The following is a 17,474-nucleotide window of genomic DNA, read 5'->3' as shown; positions in this document are numbered from 1 at the left end:
AGGGTCAGAGGGAGAAGCAGACTCCCTGCTGAGCAGGGAGCCCGATGCGGGACTCAATCCCAGGACTCCAGGATCACGACCTGAGCCGAAGGCAGTCACCCAACCAACTGAGCCACCCAGGCGCCCCGCAAAACTTTTTAATGAAACAGGTATCATTTTTCCCCTCCCTCCCCCCTCTCCCTTTACTTCTCCTTCTCTTCCTCCTCCTGTGCTGCTTCTGCTTCTTGTTGTCTTTGAGTGTTCCCAGTGCTTCAGACTTATTATTATTCAAATATAGCCACAATTTCTAAGCCAAATACTAGTGTTTATTATCTACTATTTCAGATGAACCACGTTACTGCTGCCTTTCTGAAAAGAGGCAACTGATCAGTGTTTCTCCCACTTTTTGTAAATGCTTTGTTCAGATGTCAAATTCTTGCTCTTGCTGAAGGTATCAGTAATTATGCAGTAAATGACTAAATCTTTCACCCAACACACTTTCGTGAAATACTATTATGTGCGAGGCACTGGATGCCTAAAGATAAGAAAAGCAAAGTTCCTGCCCCCAAAAAACTCCTAGAGGAAAAATCAAAAACACAGATTGCACTATAGAAATCTAAGTACCACTGTAGCAATATGAACAAAGTCCATGAGAACATGAAGGACTTGGTGATTTGGGTGGTGGTTCCAATGTGGTTTACCAGTTGTCGATAATACTTTGGGACCTAAAGAATGTTCCTATGCTGTTGTTCAGTGTTCTGCAGGAATGGATCTACTTTCCCTTGTCAGGGTTTTACTACCAGAGAGGATTTTATAGGCTCAGATCAAGCATAAGACCACTATTACTCTTCATCAGGCTAAAGAGTCATTTTTCTTGGATTCATCTCTAGGTGTCTTCTCTGCTAATTCAAGCTCAGTGGAGTCTTTGGTTTCATAGGGATGTGAAGCAATTGAGTTATATATGAGTTGGTAGGTGAATGAAAAGAAGTAATTCCACGTTGTAGACTTAGAGAAATTAGAATGAAATGGGGAAAAGAAATGAGGAGGGTGGTCAAGAGCTCTTTCAGAAATTTATTAATAATATGCCCAAAACTATCTGTGCAATCATGTCTCCATTTATGTATTATATGTCATCTCAAAAATGGGACTGTGAATCAACATTTGAGTCAAATTCTATTTCAAATGTATCCCGGGGCAATTTAAAGAAATAATTTAGTAAATTTCCTTGTAAAGCAGAGACCATTTTACAATGTGAATAATCACTCCCTTATTTTATGTCTTATAAGTTGGAGTTTTGTCAAAGTTTATTTAATGCAAGGCAAACTGCACGTTCTACTTGATGCTCAAAGAAAAAAAAGAAGTATAAAGGAAATGGCCATAAACTGGCAAACTATGTCCATATGCATTCTAGTCATTAGGTTCATGACATCTGGTGTTCTACTTTTGGATAACTTGCACTGACCAGTATCCCAGCAACTAGGCAGAGTAAGAAGGGGAAACTCTACTCTAGAACACCCTGGTTTAGACAGAGAGAGAGAGAGAGAGATCTAAGTCAACACTTCTCAAAGTTTAATGCACATGTGAGTCACCCGGATTTTTTTTAAATGCAGATTCTGATTCAGGAGGTCTGGGGTGAGGCACAGAAGTTCTGTATTTCTAACAAGTTGCTGGGTGATACCAATGCTGCTGGTCCACGGACCATATTTCCGTGGCAAGAATCTAAGCTAAGTTCCTGAAATAGATGCTCAGAAGCATATCTTGTACTATGCAGTTTGTCAGCAACTTGAATATCCAGGCACAACATCTTTGTGCGGTCTCCAAACCATATCAGTGAGGGGAAAAGACAGAGAAAAAGGAAACTCCTTGAGACAATATTTCCTGTTCCTCATGTTTTCTTCCATTGCAACACTCCCATCCACCCCCACTTTTGCAAGGGGGTGGGGGAGGGGGGGAGGGGGCTGTTTGGCACAGGGAGTCAGCTACCATAACATTTTCCACAGTCTTTGTTGCCTAACAGCAATGAAAAGGCAGGACATACTGGAGATGGTCAAAGGTTTTAGCTTTGCTCTCAGGCAATATCATTCCACTGAGCCACCCTATGTTCACTCTTTCAACAAAATTAATGCAATGCCTTTACTCTGGCTCTCTTCCTCTCTTGAGATGTCCCTGTAATAGTGCTGGATATGTAAAGTGTTTCCCTTGAACTAAGGCAAAGGGAGTACATAAGCCCCAGAACACCTTTGGGTTCCGAGCGCTGTATCAACTTTGAAACTGTGAGACAATAGTTTGATATTTTTAAGAAACATATATTTACTAAAAAAATTCTAGATATGCCATTGCACCAATTTTTTAAAAGCCATAGCCCAAATAAAGGTATATAAAGAACTTCTCTTTATCAGGGAGGGTCCCGGGATAATGTCTACATGTTGGTTTTCTCAACAAAGAGAACTCCATAATAGGATGTACCTCACATTGCCATTATAAGGCTCCATTTCTATGGGGTTTAGAGAACTCCCTAAAACCACAAGGCAGCCATAACATTCACCAGGACTTAACTTCCTGTTAACTTACCCTGGAGTAAATTAGCTAAAAGGATACTCAAAATCAAAACAGTGCCACGTAGAAATTGCAGACAGCTCTTCTCCAACTTCCCGTTGACTTACCCTGGAGTAAATTAGCTAAAAGGATACTCAAAATCAAAATAGTGCCACCTAGAAATTGCAGACAGCTCTTCTCCAAGCTGGAAAAAAAAAATCTTGACATAGAAATAAATCAGTATATCAGAACTGTTGTTTCAAAGATACATTAGACAAAAGCAGGATATGACAGCATTCTTGCCAAATGGCATGCCGTGCCAATTAATTCTACATTCACTTCTTCTTAAAATCTCCTTCTTGATGTATGTCTTCTGCTTCAAAGGAAATCTGGCATAACATGAAACAATTTCTATTGCTAACTACCCTTTCCATGTCCATGAAACCACTATCAGTGAAAGTGTAAGTTAAACCACTCTAATAATATACATACACACGTAGGATAGATATTAATATTCTATATGCTAATACACCCTGTAGATGCTTGTAAATATTAAAGATATACAGAGAAGGACACGGGAACATAATTTTTATGTCACCTTTTTTATTAACATGGTCTTTATTGTAAAACATAACCTGAGTGTTTCAAGACATAGGACATACCTGCCCTCTGGTGGAAAGATGGGACGAGCACTTCAGGCCTTACCGTTCTGCTTCCCACAACAGAAATTGGCCCACAACTAGAGCGTTATCTTTATCAAAGGGGCAGAAAAGTAGTAAGGAGGGCACGTACTGCATGGAGCCCTGGGTGTTATACGAGAACAGTGAATCGTGGAACACTACATCAAAAACTAACAATGTATTGTATGGGGACTAACATAACATAATAAAATAAAATAAAATTTTAAAAAAAAGAAGAGTATGATTCCATCCTGACGATGTTAAAAAGACACATCCAGAGATGTCTTCAGAGCAGGTGAGTCACTTCCACAGAGACAGAGTTACAGGAGACTTGGAGAAGCCCTGCGTGAGAGGTCATCCTACAGGAAGTTGACAGGCCCCTGCTCCTGGTCCCACGACAATGTCCTGGAATCCGAGGGGAGGAAGCATTTTCAGTACCGCAGAGATCCTTCCCTCAGACCAGCCTCTGGCCCAAGGAGCCCCGATCTCATGTTAGGGTTTTAGGAAGCCAAGGCCACTTATAAAAACGGAAACATCTATCTTCATTGTTATTTTAGAGGCAGAAGGTAGCAGTGCCTTGGAACCCAGAGGGTGTGACACAAAACTGGGGAAAAGATGTTGCCTCACTTTCCATGTCAGCACAGCATGGCGCCGTCACGGGAAGGGAGCCGGCCGGCCGTCTCAGTGCGCTAACACAAGGCTGCAGGGCCCTTCCAGGCGGGCAGAGCAGAGCTTCCCAGCGGCAGCAGATGTTGCTATAAAGAGCCACACTGGAACCCACAGCACCCCCGAGAGCCTTGAAAGAAAATGTCAGATGTTGTCAGAGGAAAGGGATAGAAGAACGCCTTCCTTGCAGGGACTGAGAGGGTTATTTTCATGAGCAACCTGAGATACTTTCTAGGAAAACCCTAGAAATAACTGGCTGCTGGAGATCCTGAAATCGGAGGACAGGAAAGAGCCAGAAGGAGGAGGATTTGTTACTATAAGCGTCTTTTTCAGATCAAGCTGATGTGACCTGAGAAAGTTACATCAGTCTTGTGCACAGTTGGGAACCTTTAGACAATGTCATGGATAAGCCTTGTCACAACTCACCAATATGCCACGTAAATACTGTTGCTGCTAAAACAGCAACAGCTCTGATGAATGAAGATAGATCAAGAACTAAGGAAACAGAAGAAACTAGTTTGGGTTAAGAATGGAACGACCCAAACTCCACAGAGATTAAACCCTAGAAGATCTTCAATGGTCTAAATTTCAAACACACAAGAAGCCTGTCGGCATCTCTTGTATTTTATTACTCCCACCACCAGAATTCATGTTTGGGGATTATATTTCAATAGGGCTTTTCTTTCAGGTGTCTGATCTCTCCCTTTTCCAAACTCTTCATCACCATTCATGTGACACTTGTTCGTAAGTTTTCACCTGCGAATCTTTCCATGTCACTTTTAAATGCCATTTCTGGGGTACCTGGGGGGCTCAGGTGGTTGAGCGTCAGACTCTTGGTTTCAGTTCAGGTCATGATCTCAGGGTTGTGAGATGGAGCCCCGCATCAGGGTCCACGCTCAGGGAGGAATCAGCTTGAGGTTCTCTCTCTCTCTCTCTCTCTCTCTCTCTCTCTCAACTCCCTCTGCCAGCTCCCTCCCTTCATGCACAATCTCTCTCCGCCCCCCAAAAAATGCCATTTCCTCCACAGTGCCTGGCACTGAGTAAGGGACCAATAAGTCTTAAACAAACATATTTTTATGAGTGAAAACTTGTCTAAAACACAGAAGGCAAACCATTTGAAAAACTCACACAGAAACCAGACTTCACCTTCACTCCTCCTGCTGTTTCCATTTCTTCCTTCAGAGTGAATATGACATTGGTAATATTCTAGGAATGGGATACCATTCCTAAATTCTCATGCATAATTCCCGCATTATCCCAGTTTTCTAAAATAAGCATGTGCCACTTCTGACATCAAAATCAAAAGGCAAAAATATTTTAAATTTCCCCCACTTAATTATCTTTCCCCAAACCATTTCCATCTACTTTTTTAGGGCCACCACCCTCCCAGCCACACAGTGTCAAAGCCTCGAACTTTCCTGGATTCTCCTTAACCCCATTTCTTGCCTCTCAAATGCAAACCATCTCCAGATGTTGTTTGGGTTTTGACCCATCACCAAACAAAGGGGTCTGCTCCCGGTCCTCTATACAAATTGTTGGGTGTGCCATCATCATATTCGTGCTCGCTCCCTCTTCCCCACTGAACACTTCCTCCTACCTCCTCTCACCCCACCAATCCTCCTCCTCCTTTCACGCCTACATCAAGGCGCCCCTCGTCAGGGACGGACTCTCTCTCTCTCTCTCTGTGAACCCCCAACTTCATAGTGATGACTTTCTACCCTGAAACCAGGACACTTGTAGTGCACAGGACAGTCTCCATTAGGGTGACTCTCTGTCCGGGTTTCGGTGGGACTGTCCTGGTTTGCACCTATATTCCCGGTGAAATACTTAATAGCATCCCCTTTCCCACTCAAAAACACCCCAGTCTGGATGATAAAATGAGATCACTCTACTTATTAAACCCACCTTTGCAAAAATCTCACCTCCTTAGCTGACAGTAAATGACTCAGTGATGGCAACTTTATCACATTCCTCTGTACCCATCTGCACTTGCTGCGCATTTGCCCATAGTAGCAGCTCAAATTTGAAAATCAATTGGTCTTGTTATCTTTGACAATGGGTAGGCACGGAATATGTTTATCTTGCTTATAAACAGTCTACCCAACAGATAATTCTATTGGGAATTACCTAAACTACTCCCCCCCACCCCCCCCCCCCCCCCCCCCCCCCAGAGTCTGGCCCAAGTACTCATCCACACTCTTCCACAAGCACCATCTTTATTGTGCTCCTCATTCCCAGTGGGTGGGGCCAGGAGCTGGGCTCTCTTGCGCCTTCTAGAGCCCAGAACCGCACTTCTAGATTTTAAATGCTCTTACTGGGGGCTGTTCTGCAGCAAAATTGTAACAGTTTGTCATCAATGATGCTCATTCATGCCTTCTTTTAGCACATCCACTCCCTCCTTCATTCACAAAACAATTAATCAGCATTTGTTATGTCCTAGCTACCATGCAAGGTGCTGGAGACACAAAAAACAGGCAGAGAGTCCTTCCCTGTAAGAACTTAGAACTTGGTGGCAAAGAAAGGCACTCAATCAGGATACTGCATAACATATGCTATTAAGAAATGCATCATGTGCTAGGGGAGCACACAGCAGAGAGTATCTAATTCTAATTAGTCTACTTGCATGAGTTGGGAAAGGTTTCACAGAAATGACATTTGAGCTGAGTGACCAAATAAAGAATTAGGAAGAAAAGGTACACCTGGAAGACAAATTGCAAGAAACATGTCCTGGAAACAGGAACTAATTAAGTATGCAAGAAAAAACATGCCTGGCCAGGGAGCTGGAATGTGGAAGGGGAAAGGACAGTAAATATGGCTGGAAACATAGACTGGAGCCAGACAGAGCATCAGAAAACATGCTTGGAGTTTGGGGCTTTATCTCATAGGCAAAGAGAAACTAGCAAAGGTTTGTTAGAAAATAGTGCAACTAGATTTATGCTTCAGAAAGCTTGCCCTTGCAGAGAACACCACAATTCACATGCAGAAGGTTACAGGCTGCTTTCCTGTAAGGAGAGGTTGGATGGGGAAGCTGTGTTTGCCAAGCAAATATGCCATTTACACTTAGTGTATGTTTACATGGGATGGCTGGATATGAGTGGTAGTTCAATGGAGATTATGAAGATGCTAAAGTTTTCTCCACCAAATATTCATTCCACTCATCTGGTGCTCCTCATGGCCACTCTCTGTTACTGGTTGAATTTTGAGGGGAAAGCAGTGGTGATACAGGAGGTGGGGGTAGGAGAAGATTGCAAGAAAGGAAAAGCAGCTTCTTCTAGCTTGAGCAACTGGATGGGAGAGTGATGCCACTAACAAAGTTGGAGAATACAGGAGACCCAGATTTTGGGGAAGTATAATGATGAGCTTGGATTTAGACATGTGACATTAGAAGTGTTGGTAGGAGTTACAGATGGAGGAATCTAATAGGTTATAGAATTATCAGTGTTAGAGATCAGGGAAAGACTTGTTCTGGAGCTAGAGCCTGGGGTGTTTTCAGCATATAGTACTCATTGGAACTATGGGAAGAAGGATGGATATCAAAATGAAACTCTTTTCATTGTAGGAGAGATACAATTAAGGTAAGCTGGGCAGGGGGACATCCATCGTGTCAACTTTGATCTGTTGGCAGTGTCTCCTTGGAGCCACCAAGAAAGATTCTAGGGCCACATTCAGACTCACAAGGCTGTTAGTAGAGTGAGAGAAGGTCTAGACATAGTGGCACCAATATCCTAGATTTAGGAGGTTGTGAGACCCAGCAGTGCAAACAAACAGCAAAAAGCACATCAGCGAGAAATGTTCAACAGGGCCAAGTGCCTCAGGAGATGACCCAGAATCAAGGGCTGGAGAAGGCAGGCGGAAGCTGGACTGTCTCAGTGATGGAGAGAGTTGAGGAGTAAACGGGAGGAGCTGAAATTACCTCAACAAGAGGAAGCTGAGGAAACCGTACCCCAGGAAATCCCCAGTCTTTCTTCCCATTCCTGCAATGTCTGCCCAGGGATCGCAGTGCTCCATCCCCACCCACCATTTTAATGAGTGCCCCCTTTTCTCACTCTCTCCCCCACACACCCACACACCATGCCCGAAAGCTTAACGATCCTTTGATAACATTATGAAATAAATTAGGACTTCTCGGGCGCCTGCGTGGCTCAGTTGGTTGAGCGACTGCCTTCGGCTCAGGTCCTGATCCTGGAGTCCCGGGATCGAGTCCCGCTGGGCCTCCCTGCTCGGCGGGGAGTCTGCTTCTCCCTCTGACCCTCCCCCCTCTCATGCTCTCTCTCTCATTCTCTCTCTCAAATAAATAAATAAAATCTTTAAAGAAAGAAAGAAAGAAATTAGGACTTTTCAAATTTGAAAGACCAAGGCCGAAAGACATCTGTATACGAAAGGATGCAGTCATGCGAGCATGCGCGCTCTTCCACTAAGAAAATAAATAAATAAAAGGGAAGGAACCAAAGGTGAAAAGGCCCCAGGCCTCTGCCCACCCTGGGGCGGAGCTTCGAAAGGACGGTGGGAGGGGGCCAGCCTTCTGGGTTCCAGCAGACCAGGAGAAATGCAACAAATGTGAAGACAGCCCTAAATTTCAAATTAAAGCTGCCTTTGATTGCAAATGTTTAAACTCATATTAAAGGAAAATGGCCATCAAGGGGATTGCTTCTGGAGCCAGGCTCTGCCTGAAGGAATGGGACTGTTCCCTCATTAGAATGAAAAAGGGACAGAGCTGTGATTGAAACCTCAAGGATTCCGCTCCCCGGCGGAGCTTGGGCCATTTTTTTTACGCTGCACTGACCCCTAGAGGTTCTCCCTTTCATTCAGAATGTGCTAGGCATCTGGCCCAGGGGGAAATTAAATCAATCAATCAATCAATCAATCAATGGGAAATGCGGCTCTACTTTCTTAAAATCAAAAGGGGTGTGGAGAGCAGGGGAAAAGAGGAAAAGGGGATCTCACTGCTAAGTGCCATCAATTAAAAGCGCCTTAATAGAAGCAAACTTTGTCAGGGCATTTCTCATGCCCCAAGCGCCGGCAGTTAAGCTTGCTGCAATGTTACACAGATTGGAAACAAGGGCTTGCATTTTAAACGTGCCTCTCCGGTTTCCTGCCCCATGTGGCAGCTGAGACCCCAGGCCAGCCGCCAGCCAATCCGGCTCCCGGTACCCTCCCGATACAGGGAGGCGGCGGAAAGTTGTATTCCTGCTCCGAGGACCGAGCGGCCCGGATGTCTGTCTGCACCACCAGCCTTGCTTCTCCCTTTGCCTCCTTTCCCTCTGAAAGGAGGTAGAGTCGCCCTAAGTCATTACCCGCGCTGTCATGGGGACGCGCGCGGCAGCGAAAAACTGTGGCGTGCCACACTCTCCCAAGAATCTTAACGACATACTTCCGGCAGCTGAAATTTTGATTTTTACCACGCAGGCCACCGGGGAAATCTGTCCCCATACGGAGGAAGAAGACAGGAAATCAAGCACATGGCACAACGGGGGAGCTGAGATGCTACGTCTGCAAGTCTGACTTTGGGGGCCGGTGGATTCTGAGGGTGCACTCCCGGGTTGCAGTAAGGGGTCAACCCCACTCAGGGCGGACAGTCCAAGTCGATCCGTCCAAAAGCGGCTGGGATATGGGCTCTAAAATTCAAATGATCCACAGTTTTGGTCAGGAAATCTATTAAGTGTCACAAATAGGGACAAAGGAGAAACGTAAGGGTCTTTGGACACAACAGTTCTAAAACTATTAAAGGGATAAATCTCTTTATCCCTATGAACTCTGGAAGAAGGATTTTAAGCCTGTATATATATGGGTGAATTTTTTTTTTCTTTTTAAAAATAAATACCTACAGGGGTTAGGGAAAAATGAGATGGGGGAGGCATGATTTATAGCCTAAACACTTAAGATTTGATACCAAAAATAAAAACATGGAATGTCATTAAACAACCCATATCCTGTGGCTAAATCAGTTGCCAGTTTCATGAAAATTACAGTTGTGCCTTCGACACTGTCCCAGACATGATTCATTTGGCATTTCAGGCTGCCTTTACTACTGATAATTCAGTAATTGATTGGGCAGTGATCTGGTTTGACGGGTGACTTAGCTGAAATAATTGGATTGACAATTTCCACAGATGAGGAGGTTACACACCATCTTTCGTCCATTAGGATCTCATGCATTTCCTTCAATAGATTCAAGAGCATCAATTACTCACAAAATTTTCCAGCTTCCCACTGTAGTTGTCCCTCAGAAAGTATGCCAAGAAGCTAAGCAAAAGAAATACAAAAATATGCAACCATTAACTGCATGTACCCACCTGACTGTTGGCAACCATTAGTCTGAGGCTCCCATTTTCCTTCACAGGGAATCCTGACAGTCAGTGCTAATACACATAGGACTGCTTGTACCTTCAAATACCTCTCTTTTTCCCCCCACACACTTGAGTTTCAAAGAAGTACCAGAGCAAACACTGCTACCAAGGTATAAAGCTTCCCAGTGACATTTATAATCTCTGAAAAACTGGGAGAATACAAATCTTTACAAATGACAAAAAGATGCGATTTATACTTGCTTTCCTTTACCGTTTTGTTCATTAAGCACCTTTCATTCAAGCGAAGGAGGCATTTCTTCTTGCCCCATGGGGTTGGAGGGGAGAAGACAGAAGTAAAGCCATCAAGGACAGGTGTGAAAGCAGGTGCTGCAGGATAACTCCTGTTCCCAACTCAGCCCAGAAAGCGGACTACTCCTTTCATTGGATCTTTTGGCCTGGGAATGACAGAATGCTGTTGGTTCTCAACGTCAGGAGTTTCCTGGGTGAAATTCGAAATCAGCCCCATATGCAGAGGGCAAGGGGAGACCACAGACATGTCACCGCGGATCGGGAGGCGGCAGTTCGACAAGCAAGGGAAGTTACTACAGGAGGCGCATCTTGAGCTCCCCAAAACCAGCAGATCTCTGCACCGCCTCTTAAAATCTTCAGAGTTGACACAGAGGCCTCGCCAGGGTTCTGCCACCACGTAGAGCGTTCAGATGGTCTCGGCAACACCTTACTCTCTCAAGGCTGCATCCCGGAAATGACTGCTCTTAGAATGTACATCCCAACGACAGGGGAGAGGGCGAGACACCTCCCATTGCTCCAGGTGCAGCTAGAGGGTCAACCGCGGGTTACGTCCGTCCTCTCAATGACCTTCTCCAACAGGTTCATTTAAAGAAGCTCAATGACAACAGTATTGTTCTTCCAGAGTCTACAGAAAACTAAAAACTCTATTGAGAATGTCTTCCTTTTCCCTCCAAATGTTGGGTCCTTATAGAATGATTACAATGTGGTAGAAAGCCTGGTAGAGTTTTAAAGATTATTGTTTGTATTATGCAAGTGTTGATTGTTACTTAATTTAGGAGCAATTACCACTGCCCATACATCTGAGTCAAACAATTTAACTTAAATGAGGGATAGTAGTTGCTTGAATGTGTAATTGTAGAAACACATAACTATTGGCTAAATGGAGGCTGAGGATGTTATAACGGCAAGTTGCCAAAAGAGACACGTATGCACTGCAAAGGCTGTTGGTCACTTTGAAATCCTTCCAATATAGATTTGGGGTAAAAATGTAAGTTATGTCAAGGGGATGCAAATACCATGGCTTGGCATCACAAGATTTGGGAAAAGAGAGTTAGTGGAAAGTAGTAGTTAGCATTCTTAAACGAGGCTACTTGGATTTGAATCCTGGCTCTGCTGGTAGCTAACTTTATGATCTAAGTCACTTAACCTCTGTGTGCCTCCATTTCCTCATCTATAAATATTACTGGGGCGCCTGGGTGGCTCAGTCGTTAAGTGTCTGCCTTCGGCTCAGGTCATGGTCCTGGGGTCCTGAGATCAAGCCCCACTTCGGGCTCCCTGCTCTGCGGGGACCTGCTTCTCCCTCTCCCACTCCCCCTGCTTGTGTTCCCTCTCTCGCTGTGTCTCTGTCAAATAAATAAAATCTTTAAATAAATAAATAAATAAATAAATAAATAAATATTACCTTCCTCGTAGTGTCCCTGTAAAGATTAACTGAGTTCATATTTGTGGAGCACTTATGACAGTGTTTGGTACGTTGTAAGGGCTGTGCAATGCTCTGTGTATGGAATACAAACACAATGGTGAAAGGTGCTTGTTATTTATTGGAAAAATATTTTGAGATGAACAACAACATCTTTTCCATCAGCTATTAGATGCTAACATTTTTTTGTGCACTGTGAACTTTTTAAGAGTCTGATAGGAGCATGCTCATAACGCATGACAGTAAGCTTTGGCATAAAATTTCAGCATGTTTCTGGATCCAAGGTAGTCTGTGGGCTCTAGATAAGGAGGCTTGCATTAAACTGAAATCAGGTTTATGGTGAAAATATGGTGGCACAATGAACATTAATATAAATTCCAACAAATGTCAACGTCTAAGATGTGGTATCAGGTATTTAGGATGTAAAGAACCAAATTACATCCCCCGCAAAATTCCCATGTTGAGTTCTAAATCCCAGTACCTCAGAATGTGACCTATTTAAAGAGAGGATCTTTAAAGAGGTAATTGAGTTAAAATGAGCTCTTTGGGGTAGACCCTAGTCCAATCTGACTGGTGCCCTTGTAAGAAGAAGAAATTTGGACTCGGACATGTAGAGGGGAAGATGACCACGTACAGGTCAAGGAGAGAGGCCTCAGGAGAAATCAAACCTATCAGCCTCTTGATCTGGATCCCAGCCTCCAGAACTGTAGGAAAATAAACTGTTGCATAAGCCCCCAGCGTCTGCGGCACTTTCTTTCAGCAGCCCTGGCAAACCAACACACAGGGTCATAGAAGCAGTGAGAACAACGGCCCAGGCCACACCAAAGAGCTGAGAGGGCTGCAAAAAAGAGGAAGGACATTTATTTCTTGACACTTTGATGTGGGGATATTGGAAAGAAGTGAAGAAAAACAGTTGCTATTATGAATTCTACAGAGACCTTGTTTCAAAATACCACCTCTTTTGAAATTCTTCCACTGTCACAATGGTGAGACCTTAGGAGAGTGTCCAAACGAGCCGGCAATAAATACAAAGCTTTCAGATCCAGATGGATTTAATTATGTGGTGAGAGAGAAAGACTTGAGAGGCAAGTGCACACAAGCACGGATGATGTGGATGTCGGTGTTGGGGTGGGGCGGGGGTTGGCGGGGGGAGGGGGTGGGGGGCACTGTGGCTCTCCGGTGTCAAACACACCAGTCAGCCTTGGCCAGAGAGCCGAGATTGCCTCTCCCCGTACAATACTTCTGCTGTCGCCATTCATAATTGAGGGTAATGGCAAGGCTGAGTCTGCAGGCGGATAGGACATGAATGTTAACACCAAATGTTGGTTCTAGGAAAATAATAGCCCCATTCTGTGAGCCAGCCCTGCCTGTTTTTCCCTCTCTTAGAGCAGATCCTGAGGTGCAGCTCTGCATGCTGTGGTAATGACTGATGAGAAAGAAGAGGGACGCCTAAGGAAGAGCCGCCTCATCATGGAAACAGTTGCCTTTGATCGAGCCCTGGCTAGGGTTACATACTAGCTCTGGGAAAGAATCAGGACAAGGTTATGGGAGAGCGAAAGCCTGGTAAATAGAACTTCCGAAGGGTTATCTTAGAAACTCAGCACTGACTTTCAACACCTGCTTCGTGGAGCACGTTTCATTTTAAGTATTTCACGGACATTGAGGAATGAGCTGGCAATGCTCATCTTAAGTTTTCTTGAATAAAAACAATTCAGAAGCTAGCTTGCATACATTTTTTTTTTTTGCTATTTTTAGAAAGAATGTAGCATTCAGGAAATATATGAAATTGATGACTTTTTCCCAAGAGTACGGAAAGTTCCCCATTTACCCTGCCTGGGTCATTACCTCAGTGTGGCCCATCTGAACGTGAGCTATCTTGACAGCCAGGAAAAAATGAAGGTAATGAGGCTGCCTCTCCAACCAAAAGCTAGGGAAAATGAAGCATTAAAGAAATAAAGCATGCCATTTCAGCGAAGATGCGAAATGCTGAAGAAGCAATATTTTCTAAAATATCTAAATGTGGCTTCTTTCAACATGGGACTAGTGAGCCTATTTCACTTTGGACTTTGACATAAGCCCTTTCTTTACAGTTTTCTTTATCATTCCCTGTCTTAAAACATATACATTTCTATTACAAGACCTATTTTCTCACTTTCTCATTCTTCTCTCATTCCCAGATCCCCTGCTCCCCTCAGACTCCCCACTTTCCACTTATTAGAAGTCATGTTATTTCTCTCAGTTCTGGGATTTTCACAAGGAAAGGTTGTTCTCTCACTTTCACAAAACCATTCCTTTCTAGAATCGTGGTGGTCCTTCGTGCTGTTCTTTCTGTGAATGTTCTTTTTGTCCCCACAGCCAGAAGGGACAGGGGCAGATGCTGTCCTGCATGCACTCTGGCACCTGGGCTCTGCCCTAGATCTGGTGTCCACCAGCTGAGGGGTCTTGCTGAAGGTCCTCTAGGACTCCGTCTTCTCATCTGCAGAATGGGGATAGTAACCCTTCTCTTGCGGGGGTATGGTGAGTCTGGAATGTGATGAGATGTATGTCTGGCATTGTGGTTTATTATATACGAGATATCCTCTGGAAGTTCTGCTATGAATATAGCAATAATAACTGCTATGCTTTTTCCATGGAAATAAAAATAGTCTGTAATAGGAAACAAAGGCTCTATCCTGGAAGTATTTGATCCATGTCACTTCTCTCTGCACTAGTACAAAGTTTAAGGCGGGGGGGGGGTGTCTAGTCATTGCAGAGATCAAACCACTTTTCTCGTGTGGCACCTTAATTAATGTGACCCCAAGAGTGACCCTGGGTTTATGCCCCATGGATCCTTTCCCCTTGTCATTTGTATCTTTACACACAGTTCTAAAAGTAGTTGGATTGTTTGGAAGCACATCACTGGGTCAAACGGTTAGCTATTTACTAAGTTTGCTAATCCAGCTAGCCAATTTTCTATTCTTTAACATCACCATAGAAGACCAAGTCAGATGTTAGCATTTTTTCTTTAGGAATTAACCAAAATCTGTCACCAATGCCATCCAACAAAACAAAGAAATGAGTCAGCCACCAAGGAAGGAAAGAAACTGAAAACTGGAATTTACAATAAGGAAGATGCTACAGTAACGTAAGTTCCTCATTTGACCAACACTGACCAAGATCTACCCGGAAAGTCGGCCTCTTCGCAAAGCTTCGGGAGGCTCACATGCTGATAAATGAGAAAGGCAACGTGCCCTTTTCCAGACAGATCAGCTGGATCTATTCGGTGCGTCAGCCGTATGGTAGATGTTGCAGCCAGAAAGCCCTCCTATCCATATTTGTTTAATGCTAGGCTAGCCAAAGAAATTCTCATCACTAAGGGTGAAAGAGCTTAGTGTCTTTCTCAAAAGACAAGAAATTATTCAAAATACTTTTAAAAGAAGATGTTAAAATGAGTATCAGGATTGAGTTATGAATCCATAAGAATATCATTAAGATTATAGGGGCGCCTGGGTGGCTCAGCCATTAAGCGTCTGCCTTCAGCTCAGGTCATGGTCCCAGGATCCTGGGATCGAGCCCCGCATCGAGCTCCCTGCTCAGGGGAGAGCCTGCTTCTCCCTCTCCCACTCCACCTGCTTGTATTCCCTCTCTCACTGTCTCTCTCTGTCAAATAAATAAATAAAATCTTAAAAAAAAAAAAAGAGGGGCACCTGGGTGGCTCAGTCGTCAAGCATCTGCCTTCAGCTCAGGTCATGATCCCAGGGTCCTGGGATCGAGCCCCACATCGGGCTCCCTGCTCAGCGGGAAGCCTGCTTCTCCCTCCCCCACTCCCCTGCTTGTGTTCCCTCTCTCGCTATCTGTCTCTCTCTGTCAAATAAATAAATAAAATCTTAAAAAAAAAAGATTATATGATAGGGTTTTCCTCTTCCACAAAGATTGTGATTACCACGCAAACAGCATTTCCACATTACACTGGATTAGGCCAGAGGACAAAGATGATATCTAACTCATGTGTTGCATTTGGAGAGCAGTCTGTATTTTCATTATTGTATCCAGTACAATCCTGAGCATATACATTAAGGTGAATGGATGCAACTCTCTGAAGGAAAATACAGATTGATTAAAAACAGTGATTGATTCGCATGTGTATCTGATTTACATTGAATTTAGAACTTCCTTATGCACAGATTACGAGGCTACTCTTTTTTTTTTTTTTAAAGATTTTATTTATTTATTTGAGAGAGAGAGAGAGAGCGAGAGAGAGAAACAGCATGAGAGGGGAGAAGGTCAGAGGGAGAAGCAGGCTCCCCGCTGAGCCGGGAGCCCGATGCGGGACTTGATCCCGGGACTCCGGGACCATGACCTGAGCCGAAGGCAGTCGCTTAACCAACTGAGCCACCCAGGTGCCCCCGAGGCTACTCTTTTGTTTGAGCCTCTCAACAATAAACAAATCCTTTAAGATGTGTTAAGATGTATTAAGCTATGTTGTGCCACCCAGGTGCCCCCGAGGCTACTCTTTTGTTTGAGCCTCTCAACAATAAACAAATCCTTTAAGATGTGTTAAGATGTATTAAGCTATGTTGGGACGCCTGGGTGGTTCAGTTGGTTAAGCGTCTGCTTTCAGCTTGAGTCATGATCCTGGGGTCCTGGAATCCAGCCCTGCCCAGCAGAGAGTCTGCTTCTCTCTCTCCCTCTGCTGCTCCCCCAGCTTGTGCTCTCTCTCTCTGTGTCAAATAAATAAATTAATTTAATTAAATTTTAAAAAGATATATTAAGATTATCAAGTTTCATTAATTGAAACAGTGGAGTAATGCCCTTCAACAGATGAATGGATAACAATAGATAAACATCCATAGCAATAAAAAAATGAACCATGACTTAGTCTCAAATGCGTTATGCTAAGTGAAGGAAGCTAGTCCCATAAAGCTATATAACGTATGATCCCATTCATATGACATTCTAGAAAAGACAAAGACTACGGGGAATAGAGAACAGATCAGTAGCTGACAAGGGTTTATGGTAGGGAAGGGGTTGACAGCTAAGGGGTAGCACAAGGTTATCTGGGAGGATGGTGGTGATAGAACTTTCCCCTATTAATTATGGTGGCAACATATGATTATTCATCAATCAACACTCATAGGCCTATAGATCAAAAAAGCTGAATTTTGGTGCATATGATTTTAGAAATAAATATTTAAAAAAAACCAGAATGTATGTAATTATTCAGGCATGCAGGAGCACTTTAGAATTCTCTACCCACCCACTCCCATTCACTTCTGGTGAGTAACATTTACCTGAAAGGCAAAATAAAATGCTCAGATATCTGCATAAACCCTTTTTTTTTTTTTAAGTCTCTTTCTTCACACCAAGGTTTTGGCACCACGGACATTTGTGGGTGCTGTTCTGTGCCTTGTAGGATTTTTAGCCGCTTCCCTGTCCTCTGCTCATTTGATGTCAGTAGCAACTGCACCCTCTCCCTTCTTTGTGAGAACCACAAATGTTTCAACATTGCCATATGTCCTGGTGGAGAGAGCGGGCGAGGCGGGCAAAATTACTCCAGATTGAGAATCACTGCTTTAAACTAATGTTTAGAATTACTTTATAGAGTTGTATATGTCAAAC

This window comes from Callorhinus ursinus, unplaced genomic scaffold (assembly GCF_003265705.2).
Source record: "Callorhinus ursinus isolate GAN/ISIS: 27379988/994484 unplaced genomic scaffold, GSC_fseal_2.0 scaffold11, whole genome shotgun sequence".
Lineage (NCBI taxonomy): Eukaryota > Metazoa > Chordata > Mammalia > Carnivora > Otariidae > Callorhinus > Callorhinus ursinus.
Note: the sequence above shows the minus strand (reverse complement) of the source record.